Source organism: Gadus macrocephalus, chromosome 10, assembly GCF_031168955.1.
Source record: "Gadus macrocephalus chromosome 10, ASM3116895v1".
In the NCBI taxonomy this organism is placed as follows: Eukaryota; Metazoa; Chordata; class Actinopteri; order Gadiformes; family Gadidae; genus Gadus; species Gadus macrocephalus.
This window is the reverse complement of record NC_082391.1, coordinates 9,075,132-9,089,512: the sequence shown is the minus strand read 5'-3', so window position 1 is coordinate 9,089,512 and position 14,381 is coordinate 9,075,132. Positions and strand designations below refer to the sequence as shown.

At 47.5% G+C, this 14,381-nt stretch overlaps 1 protein-coding gene and 1 long non-coding RNA gene across 2 annotated transcripts in view; one reads left to right on the top strand and one right to left on the bottom strand.

The window, feature by feature from the left end:
• Positions 1 to 14,381, top strand: part of uvssa (UV-stimulated scaffold protein A) — a 483,727-nt gene that overhangs the window by 443,653 nt on the left and 25,693 nt on the right. The gene's annotated exons all lie outside the window — the stretch shown is intronic.
• Positions 1 to 14,381, bottom strand: part of LOC132466471 (uncharacterized) — a 29,562-nt gene that overhangs the window by 14,338 nt on the left and 843 nt on the right. The gene's annotated exons all lie outside the window — the stretch shown is intronic.

Genomic DNA, 14,381 nt, shown 5'->3' with positions numbered 1-14,381 from the left:
TTGACAGACTTCCTCAGAAAGTAGCATTTCTTAGGCACCAGTTTCAAGTTGTGGGCACGGAGTCTGTTGAACACCATTTCAAGACGTTCAAGAGCAACTCTTTCATCAGGAGCAAACACCAAGATATCATCTAAATAGCATAGCAGACTTAGATAATTTTGATCACCAAAGATGGAAGTCATCATTCTCATGAAACTCCCTGGACTGTTACAGAGCCCCTGTGGCAGCCTGTTGTATTCGTAAAGCCCCATAGGTGTAGTGAATGCTGAATACTTCCTGTCATCCTCATGTAAGGGCATGTTATAAAAACCTGAAGTCAAGTACATTGTGCTGAACAGCGAATTTCCACCAAGTGCTGCCAAGCAATCGGCCTGATGTGGCAGAGGGTGAGCATCCTTCAAAGTCCTCTTGTTCAGCCACCTGAAGTCAGTACACACACGCAAATCACCATTCTTTTTCCAGATAAGGACTAACGGTGAGGCATACTCACTTGTCGACTTTCGAATGATCTCTTTTTCTTCCATTTCACTTAACCCTCATAGGGTGTTCGTGTTTTTGTTACACAGGAGGTGCTGCTGGGTCTGGTGGACCCATTGCCTTTTAATTCAACATACTCAAGTTTTTTTTTTTCAAATACTCACCAGATGGTTACTTCATCCCAATTTTTGTTTCTTTTTGCATTAAAATGCAACAAAATAAGGAAATGCCTCATAAAACAGGCATAACTGGGAAATAATCAGCATCATTAGAAATTGAAACATACTCAATAACATCTGTCTGAACAACACATTAAAGCCTTTGAACACGGCCATTATACGTATATCAGACTATACCACACATGAGGGGCAGAGTCTCACTGTGTGTGTATTGCATATGTATTTTTTGCACTGGTTGCATGTATATTGTGTTTTTCTGTCCATCATGGGTCCACACACTTCACAGCGTTTCTTTTTGGCTGACGGGCTGGTCCGCTGCTTGCGGGTTGTTCCTGGGGCTGGCTGTTTGCAGGTTGTTCCTGGGGCTGGCTGCTTGCGGGTTGTTCCTGGGGCTGGCTGCTTGCGGGTTGTTCCTGGGGCTGGCTGCTTGCGGGTTGTTCCTGGGGCTGGCTGCTTGCGGGTTGTTCCTGGGCCTGGCTGCTCGCGGGTTGTTCCTGGGGCTGGCTGCTCGTGGGTTGTTCCTGGGGCTGGCTGCTCGCGGGTTGTTCCTGGGGCTGGCTGCTTGCGGGTTGGTCCTGGGGTTGGCTGCTCGCGGGTTGGTCCTGGGGTTGGCTGCTCGCGGGCTGGTCCTGGCTGCTCACGGGATGGTCCTGGGGCTGGCTGCTTGCGGGCTGGTCCTGCCTGCTCACGGGATGGTCCTGGGGCTTGCTGCTCGCAGGCTTGTCCTGGCTGCTGAAGGGCTAGTCCTGAGGCTCTTTTACGTTTCGGAGCTGGCTGATGCACATCCTCCTCTTCAAACTCTGAAATGTTATCCTCACTTTCCGAAACTATTTCCTCTGCATCACCATCAAAACCCTCTGTCTCTTCAAATATCAGCTGTAAGGCAGTCTGAACAGAGAATTGCTTTGCAATCTTGATCAGTTGTGGTATGGAACCACGCTGACAGAGCTTTTTTATAGTGTCAGGTCCCCAAGCTTGATAGTGTTGGGTGCTCCAATTTTGCAACCTTGTGCGGGAACAGTGGGTGCACACTGTGGGTGCTCACACCAAGGGCCCATTCACCTGCTTTTACTCTTTCCCCCTCTCACACACACACACACACACACACACACACACACACACACACACACACACACACACACAGAGGAAGAAGGGAAAATGAGGGTGCACAGAACCTATGATTTCCACACTTAAACTAGCTCCGGGTCCACTGGACCCGAACACCCTGTGTGTAATATAAATGTGATGGGGGGGTATACAGGGGGGGGTCATTGAAAATGTTTTCTGATTCATGTTCCTCACAGAAAATGAGCCAAAGCCAATGAATCTTAGTTCAAAATAATAATTATTTGTATCACTTTTATAAAGCTAAAAACTGAAAACGGGTCCCACAGACCCGAACACCTTATAAGGGTTAAGACTTGACGTAGTTTTTGGTACTGGCTCGGTGGCACACGTCTGAAAGGAAGTCTGAATGGCTTTTGGTCAATCAAGTGGATTCTGTGAACAAACTCTTCTGCTTTGCCGCAGTCAAGGTGGTTGCGTGAGAAGACATCCTGGTAGCGAACAATAAGGTCGGACAACTTGTCTTTACAGTCAGATGACGCATCACACAAGCCGACGTCAAGCTCACTCAGGCCAATGGACTCTAGCACACCAGTACATCCCACATCAGGAAAGACAGGGCAAGCAGGCACGGTGGAAGTGCTCTGATGACAACTGACCAAGTCTAAATCTTCCAATGCGACACAAGGCACCAGGTCAGCAAGCTTAGCGTTACGTCTCAAAAACAAAGGCTTGTCAGAGACATTCATCACTTTCAAGGGTACCCACCCATCTGCCCATAAAGGTGTGACTATTCTGGCGACCATGAGCCCCTTGGGTGCAGACCGTGCTGATGTAGGCTCTGTCATCACTGCACTACCAGGAGACACGCGTGTGGTTTTTGTCAGCTTTCCCCATAGGAGGTATTCACAGCCGGGTTGAAGGAAAGTGGCTGAGTTGCAACGCACTGTGCCTATCTTCTCGGGCATTTCACCATCCCCCCATCTATGCAAGCCAGCAAGCATTGAAAGAAATCGTTCGGTTTCAGTGTCTGTAGATGACGGCGCAGAAACTGCTGTCCAGTATGTACTACACTACTTTGACTCACGCAGTATGTGTTTGATCACATTGGTTCCAATAATTAAGTCATCATGTTGTCCTTCAACCACGATCGTGGGCACAATCATTTTGCAGTCATTAACTTCCAAGTTAATATTGAAGGCCGACTTCGGGTGCACTCGTCGACCTGCAACACCAATGAGAGTCACATCTGTGGAAAACCTCTCTGCTTCACACACTGCCCCAGCAGAGAGCAGGTTACGCATAGCAGTATCACTGACTGTACATGCCATCGAGCCACTATCCAGCATACCGCCGATAGTCACTTTGCCCCCAACCTTCACTGGTACATAAAATAAGCTGTCACTGCCACCCACATTTTGAGTGTTTTGATACACAGTGTTTGTCATTTTAAATTGAGAGAAATCGTCAAAATTCAAACCCGAACCGAAATTTTCGGTGTCTAGCGAGTGGGAGGATTCCGTATGACCTGTATTACCTCCCTCTGGACACAGGTCAGCTAGTTTCCCGAAGCTGGGCTGAGTTCGGGCGGGGCAATGTTTGGGCAATCCTGCCTTGAGTGACCAGGGGCCAGACACTTGAAACAGAGATGGTCAGATCTGCAGTGAGACAAGGTATAGTGATTAGCATCTCCACAAACTCTACATGGTGGCGAGCTGAAAAAGCTGGAGCGTTTCTGTCGACGCTCAGGATTGGGCGGTTCCACCCTGGCCAAGACTCTCTCAAGCATGCTCATCATGCGGCCCAGGACTCCATCATCTTGCCGCTGAGCACTCAGCGGTGGCAAGACATGTTGCGGGCGCTGAACGTGCTGTGGCGGCAGAATGCGCTGCGGACGCTGGACGTGTTGCTGGACACAAGCAGAGTCCGGGCAGGAGTTGTGAGTCTGCATCAAAGACGTGGCATGAGAAAAAGTCGACTGGGGGTCCATACCACGCAAATCCGAGTGCGCAAAGGCGTTTGAACCATTGTCTAGCACAGCTGCAGGGTGAATTTTCAGCTGTGGGAAACTCTGAGACGTTGCAGACACACCCCATTCCCTTTGATATTCATCCACCCTGAGCTGGATGTCTCTAGAAGTCCAATCACTGACGGGCTTGCATTTAAAAATGGAGGAAAGCTGCGGATCAGGACATTGTTTTGCAAACATCTGTGCCACCTCCCCACAAATGCAGTCCCTCATCAGCTGTGTCTGCGGCTTTGTTTAGTCTGATCCAATAGTCGACTGGATTCTCTTTTGGCTTGGGCAATGTGGTGTAAAAGTCTTGCAATGGAAGTGACGTTGAAGACTGACTGAAGTAACGCATTAGAATGTCATATATGAGATCTGGGTCCTGCTTCACATCAAGTGTGTCATCACTCCTCAGCGCTATTTGGACCACGTCTCTTGCCTTTCCCAAAAGCCTTCCCTGTATCTCATCTGCCTGTTCAGCTGTTGTGTAAGACTGCTTCCTAAGGTGAGCTTTTGTCATGGCAATCCATTCCTGAACAGAGTACTTGTCAGGACCATCGCCCCTAAAAGTCACAGGTTCACGTTCAGTCTTGGCATGAACTACTACTGGCGTTGTGTTCTGTTGTGTAGGGCCTTGAGTCGGAACAGTCACTGGTCTGTCAGTCAAAGGTGTGTCATGTGCATTAGTACAATTAGCAAGTCCCGAAGAAAAAAATCTAGCCGCAATAGAGTTACCTATTTGCTCTCCCAGTTGGCCTACCATATCAGTCAGGTGTTGTATGGCAACGTTGTCATCCACTGGAGTAGAAGTACGCACATCCTCCCTCAAAAACTTTTCACTAGGAGACCAGCCCGGGCTAAAACTGTGCTCTGCCCCTAACAATTTTCTGAAGACCACCCACACTCCCACTTCCATATCCACTAGACAATGCGTCACCCTCCCCACCTTTAACATGAAGACCCCTTCCCCTACTCATGGAGAAGCCTTTAAACTCATTGGCCCGACCACTATTTCCCTCAGCCATGCTACCTCAAGTGATACAATATCAGAAATTGAAATAATTAGAAAAAAATGAAATTACTAATGCAGAATATCACTGTCACACTAGGCCTACCTAAAAAAAAAAAAGTATTGCCACTACACTGCGATCCAAACGACTAAGGACATATATTAGAAATGCAGTGTTAGAGTACCCCCTAGTGGTCATACGGAATCACCAAACAATTCACGATGCACGTTCCAGGAACACAGCGCAGTGCAGCACCCTCGGCGATCTGCTTGCGGAGCTGATCCAGAAGATCCAGGAGAAGCCACGGCACCAGTGTAACGACCCTCATTTCCAGGCATCCATGAATAAAGATTCAGAGACCGGGATTCCTCCGTAACATTTAATCCTGCATTCACAATATAGCAAATTCCAATGTGACTGCGTGAATCGCCAACAGGGTTTCCCTAGTTCTAAGGAACGGGTCAACACACTGGAGGACGCAGTCATTTCACCTACATACATACACATTACATCAACAACATTCTCAAGCTATTTACATTAGGAAATTATCACGTACCTGCATTCACAATATAACAAATTCCAATGTGACTGCGTGAATCTAGAATAGCAAAAACCAAAGGAGAACAATGCTCTCCATCACAGACATACAGCATGTGTTTGCCGCCAAAACCACAAAGTAAATCATAAAGCCTGTTAACACCATACTTAACTTAAAAACGCTATATACATAATATTAAATCAAAATGTGTAAATAAAACATGCAAATTTATTGAAATATCAAATTATATACAGAGCGCTCCGTAGAACCTGCTTACCGCCAACAGGGTTTCCCTAGTTCTAAGGAACTAAGGGTAGCGCTAACGCCCAAAAAGCGTGAAAATAAAAGACATGCAGTCACGCAGCCTCATATTAACATATTGAATGCGGTACAACATATTAACATGTAAAATAACAATGGCATGTTAATATTATAATTTTGTGAGAATTCAAATTTCCAACTTTCTTTTTTAACTCTGTTACACACACCCCCTACTGAATTCTGGACAAAATTGTACACACGTTCACAACACTATACCTATGACATATCTGGTGTCATGGGACTACACACAACAAGACCGACTGTAGAAGTATCCCTCAAGGATGCAGTGGATAGAGAGCGATGTCAAACCCTCCAACCAACCACCGGACATAGAATGCCTTACACATACTACACTTGCCCAAAACTGCCAATACACATATATAGGTACTAGTGTTCACATATCATATTTTACAGTATTTCTAAGCACAATCAGAAAAATGTATATAATAAAAATAAGAAACTTAAGCCCTAAGAGCTTGAACTACAGAGCTGCATACAGTCCGAACAGTCTGCCATCGTCCAGTGACATCTTGTCTAGCTATGGCGTAAAGGAGCCTGTTAACCGGTCGAACAACACGACCCAGACGCGTAGTGCGATGTGGTGCAGACTCAGGCAGTACAGTGTGTGCAGCATCACTCACAGAAACAGAAGTAACCACTGACAAAAACGGTATGATCGTCACTAACAGTCGAGGCGTCAGCCTTAGCAACAGCATCATCAGAGTATGAGTCTTGGACCTGGTCAGTCAACACGTCGTCAGTCAGGTCAGCAAATGACTCCCGGGCACTCCCTTCAGGAGGCTGTTGACTCGAGGTGTTCAGGTGACTGACCCATTCCCTGGTCCTCACCCCAGATGCAGGTATGATATCCGAGTAATTTTCAAGTCCCTGGATGCTCACAAAACTGTGCACATCATCAACTGCAGATTGAGACCCATCCGGCTGACAAAACACTTGAACCTGAGTGTGGTCGGATGTAGCCTGACCCGAAGCCATGGAATGGACAGAGACAGAAGATGGGACAGAGGACATTGAAATACTAGACCGAGAAGATTGCGGGATATCTTGAACAGGAAGAAAGTTCACCAGCATGAGTAGATTGCGATGGACAATCCGTTCATGTCCTGTGACAGTATCCTGTATCTTATATGCGTGCGTCTGGGGATTAATCTCAGTTACAGTGTCGACTATCGACTCCTATCGGTCTGCAACTTTTCTCTTTCCCCTCTCTTTCTTGTTAGCCACAAGAACTCGATCTCCAATTTCGATCATTGGACCTTTCACTTTCCTGTTATAGAGTCTCGCCTGTCTGTTCTGTTCCTTTGTCACATGCTCTTGAGCAATGAACATGGCTTCCTTAAGGTCCTCAGACAGCTTTGCAACATATCTGCCAAAGTCTGTCACATCAGGGTCAGTCAAAATGTTCCCAAACAGGATATCTACCGGCAGACGGGGTACCCTTCCAAACATTAGGTAAAATGGTGCATATCCTGTCGTTTCATGGGTAGTGCAATTGTACATGAAAGTGAGAGTTTGCAAGCGTCTGGGCCAGTCTAGCTTAGATTCCAGGGGAAGAGCTCTGATCATATTGCCCAGTGTTCGATTAAAACGTTCAACACTGCCATTCCCCATCGGATGGTATGGAGTAGTATGGGACTTTCGCACACCAGATAAGCGTAGAAGTTCAGCGATCAACTCGCTTTCCAAGTTTGCACCCTGGTCACTGTGAATCCTCTCAGGGAATCCATAGACACAGAAATACTTCTCCCAGAGAACTTTTGCTACTTGTTTGGCTGATTGATCCCTGCAGGCAAAGGCCTGAGCCAGTCTGGTAAAATGATCGGTTATCACTAAAACATCCACAGATTTGTTGTGCGAATCTTCAGCTGACCAGAAATCAATGCAAACAAGTTGCAGTGGGCGGGAAGTGACAATACTTTCGAGAGGAGCTCTTCCTGCAGGCTCGGCCATCTTACTCACTATACACCGCTGACAGTGACGAACGTACTCCCTCACATCCCTGTCCATGTGCAGCCAAAATAATCTCTGTCTGGCAATGCTCAAGGTCCTTGACTGACCCTGATGACCCACACTGTCATGGACTCCTTTCAAGACTTTAGTCTTCAGGCAATCAGGGACAACAAACTGATGGCGTCTTGTCTTTGAAATCTGATCATGTGACACTCTGTATAAGACATCATCACTCAGAACAAACTTTCCCCAGTGTTTCAGCAACCTCAGAACTTGACCCTCCTCCCGTGCCCTTTCACGTCTGGATGGCCTCCGAGACCTCTCCACATAAAAATGTATGCGAGACAAGGTCTTATCCTTAGACTGAGCATCTCTTAAATCTTCAACCGAGAAGACAGGCAGGCTGGACAAACTGTCAGGAATGAGCTGGGGTAGATGACCCACAAGGGCCGTCGCACGAGTCCTAGCACCAGAGGCCCATTCAGTGTGTGACTGGATAACAGCAGCAACTTCCTGCGTGGACAATGACTGAGCTGATGTGTGAAGGGACTGGGCATTTGTGGCTAAAAGACATGTTAGCTTCTCCGCCATTACAGACTGGTTGGTGGATTCTCTGAAGGTCTGTTGAACGGCTGTGTCAGACACAACAGCGGCTTCTCTGGCGAGTTCATGAAGTGGTTCACTGACCAGTCTGTGACTGACACTTTTGCAAAAAGGGACACGGCTGAGAGCGTCAGCAACAATGTTTCGTGGGCCTGGCACATATTTGATGTCAAAATTGTAACTGGCTAATTTTGACACCCATCGCTGCTCACAACAGTCAAGTTTAGGCTTAGTCATAATATGTGTCAGTGGATTATTGTCAGTCCACACAGTAAAGTCGTGGCCCTTCAACCAGTGGCTAAACTTGTCGCATACTGACCACTTCAGTGCAAGAAACTCTAATCGATGGGCCGGATAGTTATTTTGTGACCGAGTTAAGGACTTGCTAGCAAATGCAATTGGTCTAGCCACTGAGTCACCCTCACGCACCTGTGATAAAACGGCCCCAAGGCCATCCAATGAGGCATCTGTAGACAGCAAAAATGGTTGACTAAAATCTGGATGAGCCAAAACAACAGAATTGATGAGGGTCTGTTTGAGTTCAGCAAATGCCCGGTCATGGTCTGCAGTCCAGTCGGTTGATTTTAGTCTGCGGCTCACTACAGCACACTTAGACTTTCGCCCTTTCTTCTGTTTCTGACCAGCCAACAGTGAGAACAGGGGTTTCGCAAGTGCTGAGTACCCCGGAATGAAGTGCTGATAAAAGTTTAGCATACCGAGAAAGGATCGTGTACGTTTCTCAGATGGTGTCACTCCATCAGCTTCCATCAAGTCATTCACAGTCATACTGCTTATGCTCTCAACTTTGCCCGGGTCAGTCGAAACGCCATGCTCGTCAACAATGTGGCCAAGGAATTTGACAGACTTCCTCAGAAAGTAGCATTTCTTAGGCACCAGTTTCAAGTTGTGGGCACGGAGTCTGTTGAACACCATTTCAAGACGTTCAAGAGCAACTCTTTCATCAGGAGCAAACACCAAGATATCATCTAAATAGCATAGCAGACTTAGATAATTTTGATCACCAAAGATGGAAGTCATCATTCTCATGAAACTCCCTGGACTGTTACAGAGCCCCTGTGGCAGCCTGTTGTATTCGTAAAGCCCCATAGGTGTAGTGAATGCTGAATACTTCCTGTCATCCTCATGTAAGGGCATGTTATAAAAACCTGAAGTCAAGTACATTGTGCTGAACAGCGAATTTCCACCAAGTGCTGCCAAGCAATCGGCCTGATGTGGCAGAGGGTGAGCATCCTTCAAAGTCCTCTTGTTCAGCCACCTGAAGTCAGTACACACACGCAAATCACCATTCTTTTTCCAGATAAGGACTAACGGTGAGGCATACTCACTTGTCGACTTTCGAATGATCTCTTTTTCTTCCATTTCACTTAACCCTCATAGGGTGTTCGTGTTTTTGTTACACAGGAGGTGCTGCTGGGTCTGGTGGACCCATTGCCTTTTAATTCAACATACTCAAGTTTTTTTTTTTCAAATACTCACCAGATGGTTACTTCATCCCAATTTTTGTTTCTTTTTGCATTAAAATGCAACAAAATAAGGAAATGCCTCATAAAACAGGCATAACTGGGAAATAATCAGCATCATTAGAAATTGAAACATACTCAATAACATCTGTCTGAACAACACATTAAAGCCTTTGAACACGGCCATTATACGTATATCAGACTATACCACACATGAGGGGCAGAGTCTCACTGTGTGTGTATTGCATATGTATTTTTTGCACTGGTTGCATGTATATTGTGTTTTTCTGTCCATCATGGGTCCACACACTTCACAGCGTTTCTTTTTGGCTGACGGGCTGGTCCGCTGCTTGCGGGTTGTTCCTGGGGCTGGCTGTTTGCAGGTTGTTCCTGGGGCTGGCTGCTTGCGGGTTGTTCCTGGGGCTGGCTGCTTGCGGGTTGTTCCTGGGGCTGGCTGCTTGCGGGTTGTTCCTGGGGCTGGCTGCTTGCGGGTTGTTCCTGGGCCTGGCTGCTCGCGGGTTGTTCCTGGGGCTGGCTGCTCGTGGGTTGTTCCTGGGGCTGGCTGCTCGCGGGTTGTTCCTGGGGCTGGCTGCTTGCGGGTTGGTCCTGGGGTTGGCTGCTCGCGGGTTGGTCCTGGGGTTGGCTGCTCGCGGGCTGGTCCTGGCTGCTCACGGGATGGTCCTGGGGCTGGCTGCTTGCGGGCTGGTCCTGCCTGCTCACGGGATGGTCCTGGGGCTTGCTGCTCGCAGGCTTGTCCTGGCTGCTGAAGGGCTAGTCCTGAGGCTCTTTTACGTTTCGGAGCTGGCTGATGCACATCCTCCTCTTCAAACTCTGAAATGTTATCCTCACTTTCCGAAACTATTTCCTCTGCATCACCATCAAAACCCTCTGTCTCTTCAAATATCAGCTGTAAGGCAGTCTGAACAGAGAATTGCTTTGCAATCTTGATCAGTTGTGGTATGGAACCACGCTGACAGAGCTTTTTTATAGTGTCAGGTCCCCAAGCTTGATAGTGTTGGGTGCTCCAATTTTGCAACCTTGTGCGGGAACAGTGGGTGCACACTGTGGGTGCTCACACCAAGGGCCCATTCACCTGCTTTTACTCTTTCCCCCTCTCACACACACACACACACACACACACACACACACACACACACACACACACACACACACACACAGAGGAAGAAGGGAAAATGAGGGTGCACAGAACCTATGATTTCCACACTTAAACTAGCTCCGGGTCCACTGGACCCGAACACCCTGTGTGTAATATAAATGTGATGGGGGGGTATACAGGGGGGGGTCATTGAAAATGTTTTCTGATTCATGTTCCTCACAGAAAATGAGCCAAAGCCAATGAATCTTAGTTCAAAATAATAATTATTTGTATCACTTTTATAAAGCTAAAAACTGAAAACGGGTCCCACAGACCCGAACACCTTATAAGGGTTAAGACTTGACGTAGTTTTTGGTACTGGCTCGGTGGCACACGTCTGAAAGGAAGTCTGAATGGCTTTTGGTCAATCAAGTGGATTCTGTGAACAAACTCTTCTGCTTTGCCGCAGTCAAGGTGGTTGCGTGAGAAGACATCCTGGTAGCGAACAATAAGGTCGGACAACTTGTCTTTACAGTCAGATGACGCATCACACAAGCCGACGTCAAGCTCACTCAGGCCAATGGACTCTAGCACACCAGTACATCCCACATCAGGAAAGACAGGGCAAGCAGGCACGGTGGAAGTGCTCTGATGACAACTGACCAAGTCTAAATCTTCCAATGCGACACAAGGCACCAGGTCAGCAAGCTTAGCGTTACGTCTCAAAAACAAAGGCTTGTCAGAGACATTCATCACTTTCAAGGGTACCCACCCATCTGCCCATAAAGGTGTGACTATTCTGGCGACCATGAGCCCCTTGGGTGCAGACCGTGCTGATGTAGGCTCTGTCATCACTGCACTACCAGGAGACACGCGTGTGGTTTTTGTCAGCTTTCCCCATAGGAGGTATTCACAGCCGGGTTGAAGGAAAGTGGCTGAGTTGCAACGCACTGTGCCTATCTTCTCGGGCATTTCACCATCCCCCCATCTATGCAAGCCAGCAAGCATTGAAAGAAATCGTTCGGTTTCAGTGTCTGTAGATGACGGCGCAGAAACTGCTGTCCAGTATGTACTACACTACTTTGACTCACGCAGTATGTGTTTGATCACATTGGTTCCAATAATTAAGTCATCATGTTGTCCTTCAACCACGATCGTGGGCACAATCATTTTGCAGTCATTAACTTCCAAGTTAATGTTGAAGGCCGACTTCGGGTGCACTCGTCGACCTGCAACACCAATGAGAGTCACATCTGTGGAAAACCTCTCTGCTTCACACACTGCCCCAGCAGAGAGCAGGTTACGCATAGCAGTATCACTGACTGTACATGCCATCGAGCCACTATCCAGCATACCGCCGATAGTCACTTTGCCCCCAACCTTCACTGGTACATAAAATAAGCTGTCACTGCCACCCACATTTTGAGTGTTTTGATACACAGTGTTTGTCATTTTAAATTGAGAGAAATCGTCAAAATTCAAACCCGAACCGAAATTATCGGTGTCTAGCGAGTGGGAGGATTCCGTATGACCTGTATTACCTCCCTCTGGACACAGGTCAGCTAGTTTCCCGAAGCTGGGCTGAGTTCGGGCGGGGCAATGTTTGGGCAATCCTGCCTTGAGTGACCAGGGGCCAGACACTTGAAACAGAGATGGTCAGATCTGCAGTGAGACAAGGTATTGTGATTAGCATCTCCACAAACTCTACATGGTGGCGAGCTGAAAAAGCTGGAGCGTTTCTGTCGACGCTCAGGATTGGGCGGTTCCACCCTGGCCAAGACTCTCTCAAGCATGCTCATCATGCGGCCCAGGACTCCATCATCTTGCCGCTGAGCACTCAGCGGTGGCAAGACATGTTGCGGGCGCTGAACGTGCTGTGGCGGCAGAATGCGCTGCGGACGCTGGACGTGTTGCTGGACACAAGCAGAGTCCGGGCAGGAGTTGTGAGTCTGCATCAAAGACGTGGCATGAGAAAAAGTCGACTGGGGGTCCATACCACGCAAATCCGAGTGCGCAAAGGCGTTTGAACCATTGTCTAGCACAGCTGCAGGGTGAATTTTCAGCTGTGGGAAACTCTGAGACGTTGCAGACACACCCCATTCCCTTTGATATTCATCCACCCTGAGCTGGATGTCTCTAGAAGTCCAATCACTGACGGGCTTGCATTTAAAAATGGAGGAAAGCTGCGGATCAGGACATTGTTTTGCAAACATCTGTGCCACCTCCCCACAAATGCAGTCCCTCATCAGCTGTGTCTGCGGCTTTGTTTAGTCTGATCCAATAGTCGACTGGATTCTCTTTTGGCTTGGGCAATGTGGTGTAAAAGTCTTGCAATGGAAGTGACGTTGAAGACTGACTGAAGTAACGCATTAGAATGTCATATATGAGATCTGGGTCCTGCTTCACATCAAGTGTGTCATCACTCCTCAGCGCTATTTGGACCACGTCTCTTGCCTTTCCCAAAAGCCTTCCCTGTATCTCATCTGCCTGTTCAGCTGTTGTGTAAGACTGCTTCCTAAGGTGAGCTTTTGTCATGGCAATCCATTCCTGAACAGAGTACTTGTCAGGACCATCGCCCCTAAAAGTCACAGGTTCACGTTCAGTCTTGGCATGAACTACTACTGGCGTTGTGTTCTGTTGTGTAGGGCCTTGAGTCGGAACAGTCACTGGTCTGTCAGTCAAAGGTGTGTCATGTGCATTAGTACAATTAGCAAGTCCCGAAGAAAAAAATCTAGCCGCAATAGAGTTACCTATTTGCTCTCCCAGTTGGCCTACCATATCAGTCAGGTGTTGTATGGCAACGTTGTCATCCACTGGAGTAGAAGTACGCACATCCTCCCTCAAAAACTTTTCACTAGGAGACCAGCCCGGGCTAAAACTGTGCCCTCTGCCCCTAACAATTTTCTGAAGACCACCCACACTCCCACTTCCATATCCACTAGACAATGCGTCACCCTCCCCACCTTTAACATGAAGACCCCTTCCCCTACTCATGGAGAAGCCTTTAAACTCATTGGCCCGACCACTATTTCCCTCAGCCATGCTACCTCAAGTGATACAATATCAGAAATTGAAATAATTAGAAAAAAATGAAATTACTAATGCAGAATATCACTGTCACACTAGGCCTACCTAAAAAAAAAAAAGTATTGCCACTACACTGCGATCCAAACGACTAAGGACATATATTAGAAATGCAGTGTTAGAGTACCCCCTAGTGGTCATACGGAATCACCAAACAATTCACGATGCACGTTCCAGGAACACAGCGCAGTGCAGCACCCTCGGCGATCTGCTTGCGGAGCTGATCCAGAAGATCCAGGAGAAGCCACGGCACCAGTGTAACGACCCTCATTTCCAGGCATCCATGAATAAAGATTCAGAGACCGGGATTCCTCCGTAACATTTAATCCTGCATTCACAATATAGCAAATTCCAATGTGACTGCGTGAATCGCCAACAGGGTTTCCCTAGTTCTAAGGAACGGGTCAACACACTGGAGGACGTTTCACCTACATACATACACATTACATCAACAACATTCTCAAGCTATTTACATTAGGAAATTATCACGTACCTGCATTCACAATATAACAAATTCCAATGTGACTGCGTGAATCTAGAATAGC